Genomic DNA, 16769 nt, shown 5'->3' with positions numbered 1-16769 from the left:
AGCCCAGAACAACTATTTTAGAATGAGATATTCTAGATGGGGTGTGTGTGTGTGTTAAGTTAAAACAAATGTATGTAAATTCCAAGGTTTTAACCCATTGGGTCATAAACCAGTGGGCAAAACATACCCTCTGACATCAATACTCATGTTGCCCAGCCTATGAGACATGAGGAAACCTGTGCAGTAATGCCTAAGAGTCAGCTGTGAATTCATTGTGGCACCACATGGCGCTGTACAACCTTTGTTCTGCCGACTCCACGATATGCTTATTGCTGTTTGGAAACTGGGTCAGCTGTGTGTGCACTGCAGCATTTTGTATGACCTGTTTTGTGAAATCAGCAATCTGTGCAGGAATGCCTGTTCCTTATATTTCTTACCTTTCGAGAAAAAAAGTAATAGCTTCTTCCATTTTTTTAAAAAAAGAGCCATTTCTATACTCAAGCAGAATTGATGTACTCAAAAATGGTTATGAATGAAAATCATCGCCTCAGAGTTTGTGATCTGTTTCCACTTGGACTTATTTTAAGGAAGTAAACGCGTCATTTTAGACTGGCATACAGTGTCTAACCTGCCCTGCTGTGTAGTTTTTAACGGTATCCTGTATTAATTTTAATGGTGGGGTTAGTTTACTTGATTTTATTATTTTAAAGTTAAACTTGGTTTTACTTGCCTTCATTATTTTAAGAAGCTTATAAGCTACCTCGAGTGCTGGTTTTTTCCTAGTGGAAAAGACAGGATATAAATGTAAGAAATAAATATATAAGTAAATAAGTAAGTGGGATACCCAGTGTGGTGTACTGGAAAGAGTGACAGAGTAGGACTCTGAAGACCAGGTTTGGAATTCTTGTTCAGCCCTGGACCCTCACTGAGGAATGGAGCTGGTAAAAACACTTCTTTAAATATCTCCCTTACCTTCAAAGCCCTGTTAGGATTGCGATAAGTTGGTTCTGACTTGATGGCACATAACAGAGCTAATAAGGAAGGATGACTCCATTTGTTATGTGTGACCTGGATAATAAGTATTAGGTTTAAGATGGAGAAAATGAATAAATCAGGGAACATTGAGTTATAGGGTGCATACGTAGGATCCTAGGAATGATTTTTGATGCCTCCAGGTAGGGCAGAAATAGGACTCCTGTGTGAGTCACTGCCTGTTAATATAGACAACACCAGGTCAATAGGAGCTATGTTCCTACCCCATTAGAGCCCTTTAATCCATTTTCACACCCTTCAATCCTCTGCTGTTCAGAAATTTTGCTGGCAGTTTTCAAAAGGCTGCTTATAGTGCCAGGACACCCCCCACCTCCTCCCTGGCAGTTTTGGGGCTTAAGTCTCTTGAAATTCTTGAAATCTGAACCCAGACCGCTAGTAATCAGACGTTTTTACCTGGCCAGAGTAACTCTGCCTTAAACTTGGCCAGCATTACTTTGAAATATATCTGAGGCTGCCTTGCAAGTAAGATGAAGAAATGTAGAACAAGCCCTGTAAGGAAATACTGATTTTTTTTTTAAAGGACAGATTGCTAATCTGTCTTTTTAAAACTTCAGTGGCACAGCACAAAACCTAGATAAAAGGAAAAAAGTTAAAATAGAAAAAAAAGATGATATTCTGCTACCAATAAAGCATAGGACTTGCCAAGCTTCTCTTTGCACAAGCCACTTATCACAATTTTAACAGCTAGATCTGTCACGAATATTCACTCAGTCCTCATCCAGCAGTATGTAATATGAAATTATTGTTGTTTGCGTGGAGTAGCTTGAGAGAATATTTGTAATCTTGGCAGTGTTACTGCTTTACATTTGAGTAGTAGAGTATTCTTTCAAGGTCAGTCTCAACATCTATTTCCTTTATGTTGGGAGAGGGGCATAGACGGGTCTTGTACTAAATCTTTTATACAGTTCTGGGGCAGAATACTTCAGAAGAAAACACATTTCGCCACAATGCACAAACTTAACTCTTAAGTGCACATTTTGTTAAAAAAATAGGTACATTAAAATACATGATATATTCAGGTAACAAGGATTGAATTAAAGCGTTTAAGTTTAATAAGAGCTGCAGTCCATATTCATAGAGTTGTCGTATGGCTGGCGACAACATTATGTCATGTAAGGACAACAATGAGCTGCAGGGGATCTCAATTGATGATTCCTAAGTACTGTGCAGAGTGCTCATCTCTCCTGTCACTATCACTTCTTTTACGATTAAGTACCCAAATCAAATTTTAATTGTCTTTGCTGTCCTTTTTTTTTGTCTTCCTCACTGTTTCTTGAAGGAAGGTAAAAATGTAAAGGTTCCCCTTGACATTTAGTCCAGTTGTGTCCGACTCTAGGGCGCGTTGCTCATCCCCATTTCCAAGCCGTAGAGCCAGCGCTTGTCCGAAGACAGTTTCCGTGGTCACATGACTAGACACAGAACGGCATTACCTTCCCACCGAGGTAGTACCTATTTATCTACTCCCATTGTTACATGCTTTTGAATGGCTAGGTTGGCAGGAGCTGGGTCAAGTGACGGGAGCTCACTCCATCACATGGATTCAATCTTACGACTGCTGGTCTTCTGACCTTGCAGCACCGAGGCTTCTGCAGTTTAACCTGCAGCACCACCACGTCCCTTCATGAAGGAAAGGTAGCTCAAACTCTCTGAACATTTGTTTTGTCATTTAAAATGTATGTTGTCATTTTGAGGACTTTATACAAATGTGATCAGCTTCATGTTGTGTTTTTCTGACCACTAAGACTCTCCTTGTTAAGAGAGAAGCAGAGAAGTGACTAATGTTGCCACTGTCACCATGGGCTGTCTGTTATCCATTTCCTATTCTAATTCATAAATTTTGAGTCATTAATGAAACACTTTTTAGAGAGAGTGGTTCATTTGAAGTGTTCATCTTTTGAACAAGAAGGCAGAATAACACTGGCATTCCCCTGATACCATCTTTTAATTTCTTTCCTTCCTCTCTCAGGAAAGTAACTATTTTAACAATGGGATAATCTTTGAGTAATAAACATGGTTCTTTACTATAGAGTAGAATTAGGCATACGATTCCAGAAGATTGGCTGGCATCCTTGAAAAAGTCTTTAACTAAGAAAAGCACTCTTCCCAGGTTGTCAAGAAACTGGTCTTGTCTTACTGGAAAAGTTTATTTGTGTAAAATATGTGTATTCGTGTAATAGATCCTTGAAATTAATGCTCTAGTAAGATACCAAATTCATGCAGGGAAGGGCGGTTTTAATGGGCTTCTGGGACACCTAGGAACAGTGACTACTGCACATGAATAACCATAAAGGACAGATGTGATAAAGACACAGAGCTGTTCATGCAGGCTCACTCCTTTAAGGTGCATGGGGATAAGAGGTGTTCTAAGGCATGTGACTTAGCTGCTCTGCCTGCTTCATGCTAAAAGCTGTGGGAATAGGTGTGCCAACCAGTGGAAAATGGCATTAAGGAATCAGTCACATCTGTTTGTTCCTCTTAAGCCATTCTGCAGATGCAGTAAATTCCAGATCATGTTTCAGGGTGTAATATCCAGTTCGAAAGTAAAATTCAAGAAAGCATTGTAGTCCCGTCCCCCCCCCCCCCCCCGTACGTAAGCATGTGTTAGAAGATTTTGCAATGGCAGGAGAAAATGTTAGAACTCGATTAGCCTGATGGAGGGAGTAGGAAGGTGAGATTGACTGGTTGATTTTGGTCAGCCCAAGCAGTGGTGGTTTTGCAGCATCTTAGAAGGAGCTTTTTTGGCCAGGGTGCTGAAGATTGAAACTGCAACCCTCTGCATATGTATCATGTGCTTGTATGAAACATGACTGGTTTGCTTTTATAAATTGTAGGACACAGTAGGAGATGTCAATGTAGTCCTGTAGGACAGAGGTCCCCAACCCCTGGTCTGTGGCCCAATGCCGGTCTGTGGCCTGAGCCGGACTGGGCCACAAAGACAGATCCCCCGCACGCACTCACCCCCACACAGCCTATTTGTGCCTGCACGCACGCTCCAGCATGCCCGTGCAGGCATCATGCTACCGTTTGTGCATGTGCGAAGTACAAGCGTACCCAGACAAGCGGTGTGCTGCCATTTGTGCAAGTGCACGAGCGCCTGTGCGAGTGCCATGCTGTCATTTGCACATGCTCACAAGTGTGCGCTCATTTGTGCAAGAGAGTACGTGTGCTTGTTCGCGCATGCACACGAGTGTGGGGGGTGCCCCGCCTTCCCCAACCACTCTGTGGGGTGAAAAAGGTTGGAGACCCTCTGCTCTAGGACATCTTCATGTTTCATACAAGGAAGTGTTAGTGGTAATTCTAGTCAGACTTAATGCCTGTTCTTCTTTGACCATAAATAATTAAGGATTTTAGCAGGGACCCTGAGGGTACATATAGTGGAACTTTCTAGCCTGAACCCAAATTTTTATTTAATCTACTTTCAGATTTTTATTTAGTCTCCTATGGGATTCTTAAATGGCTAAAGGACTGTGCTTTGGTCCCTCTTCAAAGGGAGTGCCTGTTTCCAAAACTTGGCTTCTTGGTGTTGTGGGATGTGATGAAGGATGCCTTGACCCAAAGTTAGCTGTACATTGCTAACTGCTCTGCATTGCAGTGCTGGAAGTCACGTGATTTGGCATCGGTCCCCTTTGTTTCAAACAAGCCAATAGAGGAAGTTGTTAACACAGCCCACCACTTTTCGCCTCTCCACTTTGCCTTTAAAAAATAACAATTGCACTCCTACCAGTGTCTGCTAGAAAGGTTTCCGTCGGCCACATTGCCTTGATGCCACCCTTAAAAAGGCCCTAGAAATAGGTCGTGTAATGCTTGGTGCACTCTGGTTCGGGAATAAAATCCCCATCGAAACAATCAGCAACCAGGGTTTTACTTCAAAGTCGGGAATTATTTGTTGGGTCCCTAAAGCAAAATTACTTTGTGTCCTGTTTGAGAGTTGTGGCTGTGTTTGAAGTCATGTCAAGTTTGTGTGGGATTTAAGTGAGAGTCTTGACAGGAACATAAAAGGAGTAAATTCTGGAGACTTTACTTGAGTGTTGGCTCATCGTTATGAGATGCAGGAGGACATTAATGAAGAAACGGCAGGAGAGGAAGAAACAGTCTAGACTCTTCAAAGGGATACTTAAATCAATTTGTAAATTGCCTGTAAAGTCTGTACTGAAATTAAAGTAATCTTCAGCCCACAAACCTTGGAGCAAAACTCATTGGTTTCCTTTATGGCCTGTTATGTTATGTTAAGCCCCAACCAGTATTTTCCGCCAGCTCTTGCTTGGGTATTTTCTCTTCGGCATTCAGCTATAAATGCAAAATGCAGTAAACAGGCATGGCAGATGCTGAAGGTTATAGTGCAGGCTTCATCAGAAAATCATCAGATGGCAAAATAGGTTTAATCTGTCACTAGTTACTTGACCTTGGAGGTTCTAACTTTCCCTTTTAAAGACAAAATTACAAGGGAAAGGTGCCTGTTGCCATTGATAGCAACAAAATCTTGAGGCAGTTTTCCCATGAAGAATGGGGGTTCAGATGATCTGTGTTCTGTTTAGAATTCTCTTCCTGAGTTCCTGCAAACTCAGGGATTTGGGACAGGATTTAAAGCCTTCAAGTCATCTCTGGATCACACCCATTGATTCAGAATGGGTTTGATCAGTCAGCTGCTCTGTACATGCCATTGATTCAGCAAGCTGGGACTTATTATTGGATTTCCACCAATAGGTAGCAGTGTATATAAGATGAAGTTGTCTGTTGAGATATAGATTGTTGCTAAAGTTTTGCCATTTATGTAAATCATTATTTGATTGTTATGTCTGTTATACCTGTAGTACTGTAGTACTGTGGTGTGTACGATTCCGGGTGTTGCTGGATAAAAGAATGCCCTATAAATGAAATAATAAATGAATAATATGTTGAAGACCCCAAGCTCTGTAATAAATCTGAAGATGCAGACTGCCGTCTTAAAGGAATAGTTTGAGGGTGTAATGATACCACGTTTCACTTTAGGGCAGTGGTCCCCAACCTTGGGCCTCCAGATGTTCTTGGACTTCAACTCCCTGAAATGTTGGCCAGCAGAGGTGGTGGTGAAGGTTTCTGGGAGTTGTAGTCCAAGAACATCTGGATGCCCAAGGTTGGGGACCACTGCTTTAGGGTATGTAAAATCAGCTACCTGCTTCTTTTTCTCATTCAGTGTGCTCAGCATCACCTTTGGTTTTTTTTTTGGCTGGGAGTTGAAGCAGACATGGTAGTCTCCTAATGAAAAAAGCTGGAAACTAATTTCACATGATGCGCTAGGCAAAATAACCACTTGAATCCAAATGATGAGTGTGACCTAGTGGGTAGAGTGATGGAGTCTTCAGTGTGGTACACAGCCTGAATGACAGTAAGTCTCCTTGCTCTGGTGGCAGATGCTACTTGTGGTGGCTATTCATGGATTTTCCATAGAGACTCCCTGGAAAGCTCATATTGACAGAAGACTTTACTAGGTTGGGTACAAGGTAGTTTCCTATGTTGTGTCCCAGCCTTTTCCACTACAGAAGTTTGTACGTTTATACCTCAGGATACAATTGTGAAGTGAATGGTTTGTTTGCCCCTCTGTACTCATGCGAGGGCTCTTGAGATCACTTAGGTGGAAAACTGCTTATCCAGAAGCGAGAACTGGTATTTTAGCTGTGGGACAATTTCCCCCATCTGATAAAAGGACATGCTGTTTGGTAGTCATAAATATTCATGATTTGAGAACCAGACACAGAGAAAAGCTTTGTAAGATCAGAGGAACATAAATCAGTAGAATACGTGAGTTCAACGGGTGTTTGTGATAAAATTACAGGATATTGGCATAACCGCCATAGTATTTATAGTGATTGCTAGTTTCTGGATCCACTAGGAATCAACATGACTTAAATCTCAATAGGGAGATGGCCATATTCAAAAAGAATGTTTTTTTGTCATTGTTTGTTTTTAGATAGGAATAGTTTAAGAGAAATCTGAGTGTTAACATTTGTAGGCATTCATATGCTTTTTAATACAAAACATAAGTTTTAAAACCCAGTGATGCAGAACAGTAAAGTCCAGAATCCCATAACAATATCCGCTCAACCAAAAAAGTGACTATTTCTACTGCAGTTCAACACAAACAGTAGGTACCTGAAAAAGAGACATTTGAATTTCTCCTGTTTTCCCTTGCTTCGTCACAACTGAGGATAGGATGGGAATACAAAGACATTACTGGTTTGTTCTGTTTTTGTTTGGGGTTTGTTGGTTTGTCTGTCCTTTCCCATTTTTTTACCCAGCTCTCACGTGAATTGTTAAAGATTGCACATAATTTTCTGCTTCTGTTTTCTTTAAGTTAGCCTAACAAAGTTTATCACCTTATTATGGAATTAGGATTCTAAGTAATATTTTGAAGTGCTTGTAATTTGTGATTTTAATGTAAACTGTACAAAAATATTATTCTGCATCACTTTTGTTTAAAATCAAGTTTTATCCACCCTGTTCATGGGGCAAAGAGTGTGTTAAATTTTTTTGCTGGTTGTAGCAAGTGGCAGCTATTGTGTGTAATATGAATCAGTTTTGAGATTGTTGTCCTGGTTAAATGTAGAAGTGCTGGATAGCTTTGTGTTTTAGGCATCTGGCTGCGGAGCCAAAGGTTGGGAGTTTGATTCTTCTCTGTGCCTCAGCAATAGCTATGGTCCCTTCCAGCTCGGTACTTCTAAGATGATGATGATGATTAGACTGAAAAAGATGCTGTCTCAGGAATTGCTTGCAAGTGTGGTAGTATTAAAAGTCACCAAAGAAAGAACCATAGATGATTTTTGTGGGTTTTTCGGGCTCTTTGGCCAGGTTCTGAAGGTTGTTCTTCCTGATGTTTCGCCAGTCTCTGTGGCCGGCATCTTCAGAGGACTGGAGTAGGAACTCTGTCCATGCTCCGTAGAACCATAGATTTCAACCATTGTGGTTTGCTAGGGATTTTTTTTTCAGAAATACAGTGGGATAAACTAGCAGGTTTTTATATTTGGATTAGCCTTCGGCATGCCTTGTTACACATTAGTGATGATTACCTGTTATCAGAAAGGCTGACCACTAAAGAATTGGTGTTTTTGAATTGTGGTGCTAGAGGAGACTCTTGAGAGTCCCCTGGACTGCAAGGAGAACAAACCTATCCATTTTGAAGGAAATCAACTCTGAGTGTTCATTGGAAGGACAGATCCTGAAGCTGAGGCTCCAGTACTTTGGCCATCTCATGAGAAGAGAAGATTCCCTGGAAAAGACCCTGATGTTGGGAAAGTGTGAAGGCAAGAGGAGAAGGGGATGACAGAGGATGAGATGGTTGGACAGTGTCATTGAAGCTACCAGAATGAATTTGACCCAACACCAGGAGGCAGTGGAAGACAGGAGGGCTTGGCGTGCTTTGGTCCATGGGGTCACGAAGTATTGGACACGACTAAACGACTATACAACAACAACCTGTTATCAAGCCAACCGAGTCTTGTGGCGAGCCTTCCCAGTGTTTTTCAAGTATTAAATATTTGGGAGTGGTTTACTAGTTCCTCCTTCTGAAGGCACTCTGAAACTGTGTGGCTTGCCCACATTACCAGAATTAACATAAAGCAGTTGATATTATTAAATACTGTACATGGAAATGGGTACAGTACAGCCAGGTTGCATTGCAAAGGTAGAAACTCTCAGCTTTTCACAACCTTGCTCCCACCAAATGCGTTTGAAATGTGTTTGTTTGCAAATCTCATCATCCCCAGCTTAGAGTGCTTCAGTTGCATAGAATTTTTTGAAATGATGTTTGTGATAGAGAATGGTGGGTGAGGACCTCTTAAAAGTTCACGTAGGGGTAAGGTGGAGTGAGACATTGAACCCAGGATGGTGCATGCTATCAGAGCGAAGTGACCTTACTGTTGTCCCTTGAGATTCTACATTGTTCCCAGTGACCCATGTCTAGCTTTCTGCAAGCATGTACCTGCATACTGTTTTTTGCAGCATATACAGGCAATCCATCAGGTCTGCTGGTTTTTAGCTTGGAATGAAAATCTGATCTCCTCCTTCTGTAAGCATTTTTCCTAATCCAGGTAGTGAGTGGCCAAGTCGTGCCTGATGCAAGTACAAAGGCATAACAGCAATTAAATCCTGACAATACTGGGTTTCTGAAGCAAGTGTCTTATGCCGGATGGAACAGTTCAGTGTCTGTGATCTCATCCGTTCCTTTGCAACGTGCTTAGTCAATTAGGAGTGTTGCCCTCATACACCTACACAAACAATAGGGCAGCAATCTCCTGTTTAGTTAAAGTAAAGCAGGATTTTGACTGCTTGGATGAGACGAAATCATTTAAGCTGGCATTCTAGCAAGGTCTCAGCCACATCTGAGAGGATTCTTGTCTGGAATATTTCCCTTTGAGGTTACTTTGGTGTTAAATGGCAAAGGCAGCATTTTCTGCTTAGTTATCCAAGATGCAAAAAAGTTGACAAATGGCAGTGTTAACCATGTAAACTCAATGGGAGAAAATTTGAAGGACTGCATCACTTTCTGCTTTCTGTGGGGAAAGAGAGGACAATTCAGATGAGGAAAATGTACTTTCAGTGTCTTTTAAACTTGGAAAAATTTTCTACGAGTGAATTTATTCAGAGTTTGTTTGTTAAGGTTCCTCAACTGCTCAAATGGGAAGTTATTTTGCCTGATTTGTATCAAGCCTGCTGTAGAAACTGGGAGGTGTCAATGGCTTCTTGCATTGGCATATGTGCACGTACGCGTGCACACGCGCGCACGTGCGCGCGCGCGCACACACACACACACAGAGCGCCTTCAATATACAGTATATTTTAAGCCAGTGCTTTCCTCTGTGAGGACTTTGATATATATAGTGATTGGCACTATGCCCCCAAAAGTAAAGGCATTAAGATAAAAAATCACCCCCCAACTCAAAATGTTCGCAGACTGATGCTCTCTTTTGTACCTTAATATCTAGTGCAAGTAAATACTGTAGCTTAGCCTCACTAATCCTTCCACTGCCTGTATATAACATTACTATTGATCTGGATCAAAACGTCAACATTGGTAATGTCAGTATAGTGGTACAGTTAACGTAACCTGCACGAATCTGGTCTGGTTGATCCATATTTGAGGGAAAGAGGCCTTGCTGTATTAAAATGTGCTTAGTCTTAAGTAAGGGGACTCCCCCCCCCGTCTCAAGTTACAGGAAGCCAGATTTTGTTTGAATATCAGGAAATACTTCCCAAGTGTTAGAGGAGTACAACAAGAGAACCAATTATCTTGAGGGGTGGTGAGTGGTCCAGCACTGGAGGCCTCCAAGAGAAATGTAGACAAACCACCTGGCAGATCTCCTTTGATTTGTATTCCTGCCTCAAGCAGAGTTTGGTCTCTATAGCCTTATAGACCCCTTCCAACTTTATGATGCTATGTTCTCAATATTTGGTCTTTCAAATGTTTTTGATTTCAGGCTCCTTAGAATCCATGACGGTTGGCCTGTGGTTGGTCCTTCAGCCTCACAGGACTTCTAATCCATTTTCCCCATGAGGAACACTTCTTTAAATGAGAAAAAACCTTGAAAATTGGTGGAATAAGTAGAGAAATGTTTCTTAAGTTATTTTTATGTTACTATGAGCCCTGTATGTGCTGACTATCTCCTCCTTTTCCATTTAAGATGCCCTGAGGTTTGTCGGTCTCATCACTGTAGAAGTTGCCTGTGTAAAACTCTTTACTGTGCCTCGCCATTTGTACTGCGTGAGGAAGGGAAGCCAGCTGTGTTAATGCCTAGACTGCTTGAATGACAGGTAAAAATGGCCATGCAACGGGTGTTGCATGAATAATGTTGTCTGAGAATGCAGAGTCCTCTAACAAATATGACTGGGATTGAATTCTTTTGAGCTGTGCTGCCGTGCCAGTTCATAGTAACCATTAATTAGCTTGCTATTATACTGTCCTCTGTGTATGAGGTGAGAGCCCTTAATTGCTGGTCCCAACAAGAAACGATTGCATTAACTTAAAAAAGGGCCCATTATATACAATTAAAGCAGTTTATGTAATTTTGTCCAGAATCTTTCTTGGTGTTACATTTTTGTGGTATTGAAATAAACTGTATCTCAACATCAAACATGCTTTTAATTACGAAAGAGCTCAATTAAAATGGGAGTTCTGACAGGTGCTAACCCTACCCTTGGCATCCATATCCCTTTTGTGGAAGGAGAAAGATTGTTATGCCAGATCAAGTTCAACCAGGCAACTTGGTGTCCCTTAAGAAAATGTGCTTATTCTGCAGGATTTTGCATTATTTGCATGTTAAGAGGTCTCGGCACCATGTTTGGATTTTGTGGTACCTTTTAAGAAGGAGTGGAAGGTAATACAGATAAAATTAAACAAACGTTAAACCCCTGTGAAGGTTGTATCTAGATGCTTAATCTCTTTTAGGTCACATAATGGTTTTTGGCATAGATGTCACAAGTGGAACAGGAAGCAGAGACTCTGGCATTTCCTGCTAAATGAAATCTGTTAGCCTTAAAGATGATGATGATGATTCTGTAAAAAGATTACATGGAAGCTTGTCAGTGTATATTTTTATTTTGAAGGCACAAAGGCATGCTGACGGGACTGCCTAGCCTGTTCTTATGGTCACAGTAATTGAACACCCACTTACCACTTTTTGGGTAGGAGGATTTACCACTACAACAGAAATGCTAATTGCAAAGGAAGATATTAATCAAGAAATTGCACTGGCTTCCTGTTATGTGGAGCCAAAATATGTGCAGTAGGTGCTTTTCTGTAGTTTTCTTAAAGTATCAGATAGTAAGGTGGTTCTAACACTCAGGTATGTTACCATATGCAATGAGACAGCTTGTGCTCCCTGGCACTACACAGCTGTTGTGTCCCGGAAGTGCCCTGGTGAAGTGTTCTTATAGCTTTGAAATTCAGGTTGATACAGCCTCCTTCTAGGTTGCTTTTAGGTGGGAAGCCTCCTAAGAGCATCAGAACAGTGACAGATCAGAGTGAGACTCTTTTGATATCCAGGAACGCAAGAGCAGCTTTCAGCCACCAAGAAAAGCAAGAGGAAGGTCTTGGGGAGAATCTGGATAAGTTTTTTTTCCCGACTTGTTATTTAATCATTAAGTTGTGTCCAACTTTTCATGACCCCATGGACCAGAGCATGCCAGGCCCTCCTCTCTTCCACTGCCTCCCGGAGTAGGGTCAAATTCATGTTGGTAGCTTCAGTGACACTGTCCATCCATCTCGTCCTCTGTTGTCCCCTTCTCCTCTTGCCTTCACTCTTTCCCAACATCAGGGTCTTTTCCAGGGAGTCTTCCCTCCTCCTGAGATGGCCAAAGTATTGGAGTCTCAGCTTCAGGATCTGTCCTTCCAGTGAGCACTCAGGTTTTCCTTTAGAATAGATAGGTTTGTTCTCCTTGCAAGAGTCTCCTCCAGCACCACAATTCAAAAGCATCAATTATTTGGTGGCCAGCCTTCTTTATGGTCCAGCTCTCACTTCCATACATCACTACTGAAAAAACCATAGCTTTGACTAGGTGGACCTTTGTCGGCTAGGTGATGTCTCTGCTTTTTAAGATGCTGTCGAGGTTGCTTTCCTCCCAAGAAGCAGTCGTCTTTTAATTTCGTGCTGCTGTCACCATCTGCAGTGATCATGGAGCCCAAGAAAGTAAAATCTGTCGCTGACTCCATGTCTTCCCCTTCTGTTTCCCAGGAGGTGGTGGGACCAGTGGCCATTATCTTAGTTTTTTTGACGTTGAGCTTCAGACCATTTTTGGCACTCTCCTCTTTCACCCTCATTAAGAGGTTCTTTAGTTCCTCCTCACTTTCTGCCATCAGAGTGATATCATCTGCATATCTGAGGTTCTTGATATTTCTTCCGGCAATCAGAATTTTCGACTACCACTCTCAGAATCCCCCAACCACCACCATCATGGCCCTGGGTGGCTGGAGGGTTCTGAGGCTTGCAATTAAGAATATTTTCCAGGCTTTGTTCATGAGTTGCAACTGCATGGATGTAGAAAATAACAGGTACCGCTTTGTGTCATCAACCATCTTTCATCTGTGTCTTTCTCTGTTTCTGAAAGCTGGCCATTTAGGCAAGCCCTTCATCCTATAGTAATCAATGTTTTCTGGTACCCAGAGCCTCTCAAAGCAGAGACCCACTTGGGCGAGCGCCAACCAGACCAAGTTTCAGTTGCACAGGCTTTATAGTTTGGTTCACTTGGTTCTTTGCTGGAGTCAATTGTGAGCTGATGGACTTCTCTGCAGAAAGTTTCTCAAGGATTAGACAAAAGTCCAGCATCCTGCTTCTCACAGTACAACTAAATGCTTCTAGTATCCAGCTGGATGCTTCCAGAAAGTTGACAAGCCAGAGTATGAGCACAATAAACACCTCCTGCCCTTCTCTCACCACCCTTGACAAAGTGGTGTCATTGGTAGACTGCTGCTGAACTTGGAGATTCCTTATCAACTTCATGCCTGATAGCTGTTGATAAGATCTAGCCCTGATTTCTTGTAGTGGCTGAACAGCCCTTAGCCACAGTGGAACTGAACTGACTGTCTTCTTGCTTTAAAGCATTTCCTGGTGTTGTGCAACACAATGGTGTTGTGCAACACTATTGCTAGGGAAGAAAAACATTGGAATTTTTCTAAGTGGCCTTGCGTCAGTCCCCTGAGATTTGGATAGGTGTTGGGCGAAATTGCAATATTCATGTATTCTTGAAGTTTAGAAGTTTGGTGAATTTATTTTCATTGGGCACATATTTTGTCTGTTAGCAGTTTTAAAAACTAAGGTGGTATAAATTGGTTCTGTCCTTTGCAGCTTTTTGTATCTCTTGTTTCATTAAAGGTGATGCATTTTTCTCACCCTCCAGTTTCTGCAACGGCAGTTCTGCTCCAAAAATTGGGGGAAAAATTGATATCCTGGTTTTCGCTATTAGCTTTAATGGAGATGTTTTCCTCTTTTTTTCCAAATAATTAGTTGTAACCATACCTGCAATAAGGATAATGACTATTAAGGAACAATGTTAGGATCTGTAGATGTGCATATCCTCTTAATCTAGTGATATTGGTATGGTTTTATCAGAGAGAGTAGTGTCCTTACAGTGCATTTCAAAAGATAACTTGATACAATGTGGATTAGGTTCCAAAGAAATGCACCTATGAGCTGCTGGAGAGCTCAGTGGCTTAGCCATCTGGTTGTGGAGCCAGAGGCTAATCTACTATTTATTTAAAATATTTTTACCCCTTATTTCCCATTGAAAAGGACCCAAGGTGGCTTACACCATTGAAAGGCAATACAGTATTTAAAGCTGAAAGCAACCAGTATACAATGGTGGTTTGCCCCATTAAAAGACAATATTTAAAGTTAAGAACAATGAGTATAAAGAGGCAGCTTAGATAATTAAAAGACAATATTAAAGCAAAAGCAATAAATATTCAAATGTTAAGGAATAACCCTCTGAGAGATAGTAAACACAAGTAGCACTGAAGACCCAGTCGGAGAAGTAATGCATAACAATCCATCTAAAGCAGGCTTGTCCAACCCGCAGCCCGTGGGCTGCAGGCGGCCCAGGTCAGCTCGTAATGTGGCCCAGTGCAATATTATATTTTTTAAGAAATTCCAAAGGTTCAAGTTACACTGCCGGCACTTGCGGCCGGAATGCGACCGGGGCACGTCATAATGGTAGGAGGGGAGAGAAGGAAGGAAGGAAGGAAGGAAGGAGCGGGAGGGGAGGGGAGGGGAGGGGAGGGGAGGGGAGGGGAGGGGAGAGGGGGGCTGCGTGACTGCATTGCGCCATCCCCGTCAATAAGTGGACCCCCTCCCGGCCCCATAAAACCACCAGAGTCGAAGCTGGCAGCCTCTGCTGTCTGAGATCACAGCTGCCAGTAAGCACGCTTGGAGCGGGGCTGCAGAGAACGGCTAGGGCTGCCTCCGCATGCAGCCCAAATCAAATTTATGTGCGGCCCAAACCAAATTTTCATCTTTTAATGTGGCCCGGGCAAGGTGAAAGGTTGGACACCCCTGATCTAAAGGTTAGTCATGTAACCGGCCATGTGGCCAGTCACTCATGTAGGCAGTCATTGAGGAAAAATTTGCCTGAAGAGAAAGGTCTTTGCTTGTTATCAGAAGAACAGCAAAGATGGGGCCAGTCTGCCCTTCTTTGGGAGGGAGTTCCAAAGTCTGGGAGCAGCGACAGAGAAGGCCCCCTCCTGTGTCCCCACTAAACGTATCTGTGAAGGTGATGGGACCAAGAGAAAGGCTTCTCCTTATGATCTTAACACCCGAGCTGGCTGATAAAGGGAGACACTGTCTTGGAGATAGGTTGACAGTTCAGTTTCCCACAGTACCTCCTTGACAGGGTGTGGACCTGGTGATCTATAGGGTCCCTTCTAGCTCTGCAGTTCCAAGATTATTTCCATGCAGTTTCATGAGTTTTGTTTCCCAAACCTCAGCCTTCCCTATCATCCCCATCAAGCCTGAGGAAATTGTAGAAGTCAGTTCATGTGATCTGGGGGTCTTCTGTTCCAGGAGAAACATCTTGACCTTGTTAGGTATGCAATCTTGGCTGTCCCTAAAGTTATCTCCAGGAGGCTGCCCGTGCATAATAAGGACAAGGTCTTCTGTGCCAAGTGGGTTAAAATAAGCTAAAGTATTGGATTAGAAATACAACACTAGCTGCTAGTTTGCCTGCAAAAAGAGAAACAGCGCATGAGATGTAAAACCTTACAATGTGAGATGCATCATTTCTTAATTGGCATAATTGTTTGGTTCAAGGAGAAGATTCCTAATTTCAAGAGATGAATCCCACAGTGTAATTTCTGTTGAAAACTGGGTCAGAGTGGCTGGCGCTTGGAAACATGCCAACTCTTAGACTAGATCCATACTCAAAGGACAAAGAATTAGGTATTTTGCATGCATGAGAAATGATGGTCATATTTCAACGAAGGCGATGTCACCTCTGCAACTTGCCTCTGTACAAGGAGATTTCCATCTGAAAGTGTGTGAGAGTTCTGTGGCCTTAATATAACACTCACATTAGCAGTTCATTCAGTATTGATGACCTGCCTGAACAGTTATTGTACAGCTGTGCCGCCTTCATTGTGTATTATCGTTGCTTCCCAATTAAGTATCCTCTCTCCCACCTTCTAAGCAATTCCAGCCATCATTATGCAACTGTATGTTTCATTTGCCTTGCTGATATCTTGGTTTCAAGGAGGCTGATGCTGAACTTAAACAGCAAAGAAAATCAAGAACAAGGAAGTCTGCTTGCACATGTTTTGGACTCAAAATTACACCTTATTTTATAATGTTGAATTTACTATTGTGGAATCTGTCAAGATAAACAAAAAAGTTGATCTCTGTTGTGCAGTGGTTCCCAACCTTGGGTCCTCAGTTGTTCTTGGACTGCACTTCCCAGAAGCCTTCACCACCAACTGTGCTTGTCCAGGATTTATGGGAGTTTCAGGCCAAGGCCACCTGGGTTACCCAAAGTTCGGAACCACAATGTATACATTTAACATTCCACATACTGAATTTCTGATATTTGCCTCCACAAAGTAAGGGGAGTGGGGTGGGAACAGTAAATTGAAAGATGAAATTGGCTCCCAATCTGTCTTGCTTCAGCCCCACACCTGTATAGAATCTAGCTCCCCATAGATGGCATGTTAATTAAGGCACGCGAGATGAACAGAGGCCCATGAACTGGCCACTTTAAAACAGTCTTATTTATTATTTACAATATTTTTTAGCCGCACCATTGCCAGTGGCTTCTCATCTTTTAAA

General features: G+C 42.2%; 1 protein-coding gene across 4 annotated transcripts in view; it reads left to right on the top strand.

Moving 5' to 3' along the window:
* SLC45A4 (solute carrier family 45 member 4) overlaps positions 1 to 16769 on the top strand; it is a 157999-nt gene that overhangs the window by 91442 nt on the left and 49788 nt on the right. For 3 of the 4 annotated variants that reach the window (XM_072999399.2, XM_072999398.2, XM_072999401.2), the window contains one exon: positions 10647 to 10776. The exons of the other annotated variant lie outside the window; for it this stretch is intronic. The gene's annotated coding sequence lies outside the window, so the exon portion shown is untranslated. The remainder of the gene's footprint in view (positions 1 to 10646; positions 10777 to 16769) is intronic. 4 annotated transcript variants of the gene reach the window in all.

This window comes from Pogona vitticeps, chromosome 4, assembly GCF_051106095.1.
Source record: "Pogona vitticeps strain Pit_001003342236 chromosome 4, PviZW2.1, whole genome shotgun sequence".
NCBI lineage: Eukaryota > Metazoa > Chordata > Lepidosauria > Squamata > Agamidae > Pogona > Pogona vitticeps.
The sequence above is the reverse complement of the archived record's forward strand: the minus strand, read 5'-3'. Positions and strand labels throughout refer to the sequence as shown.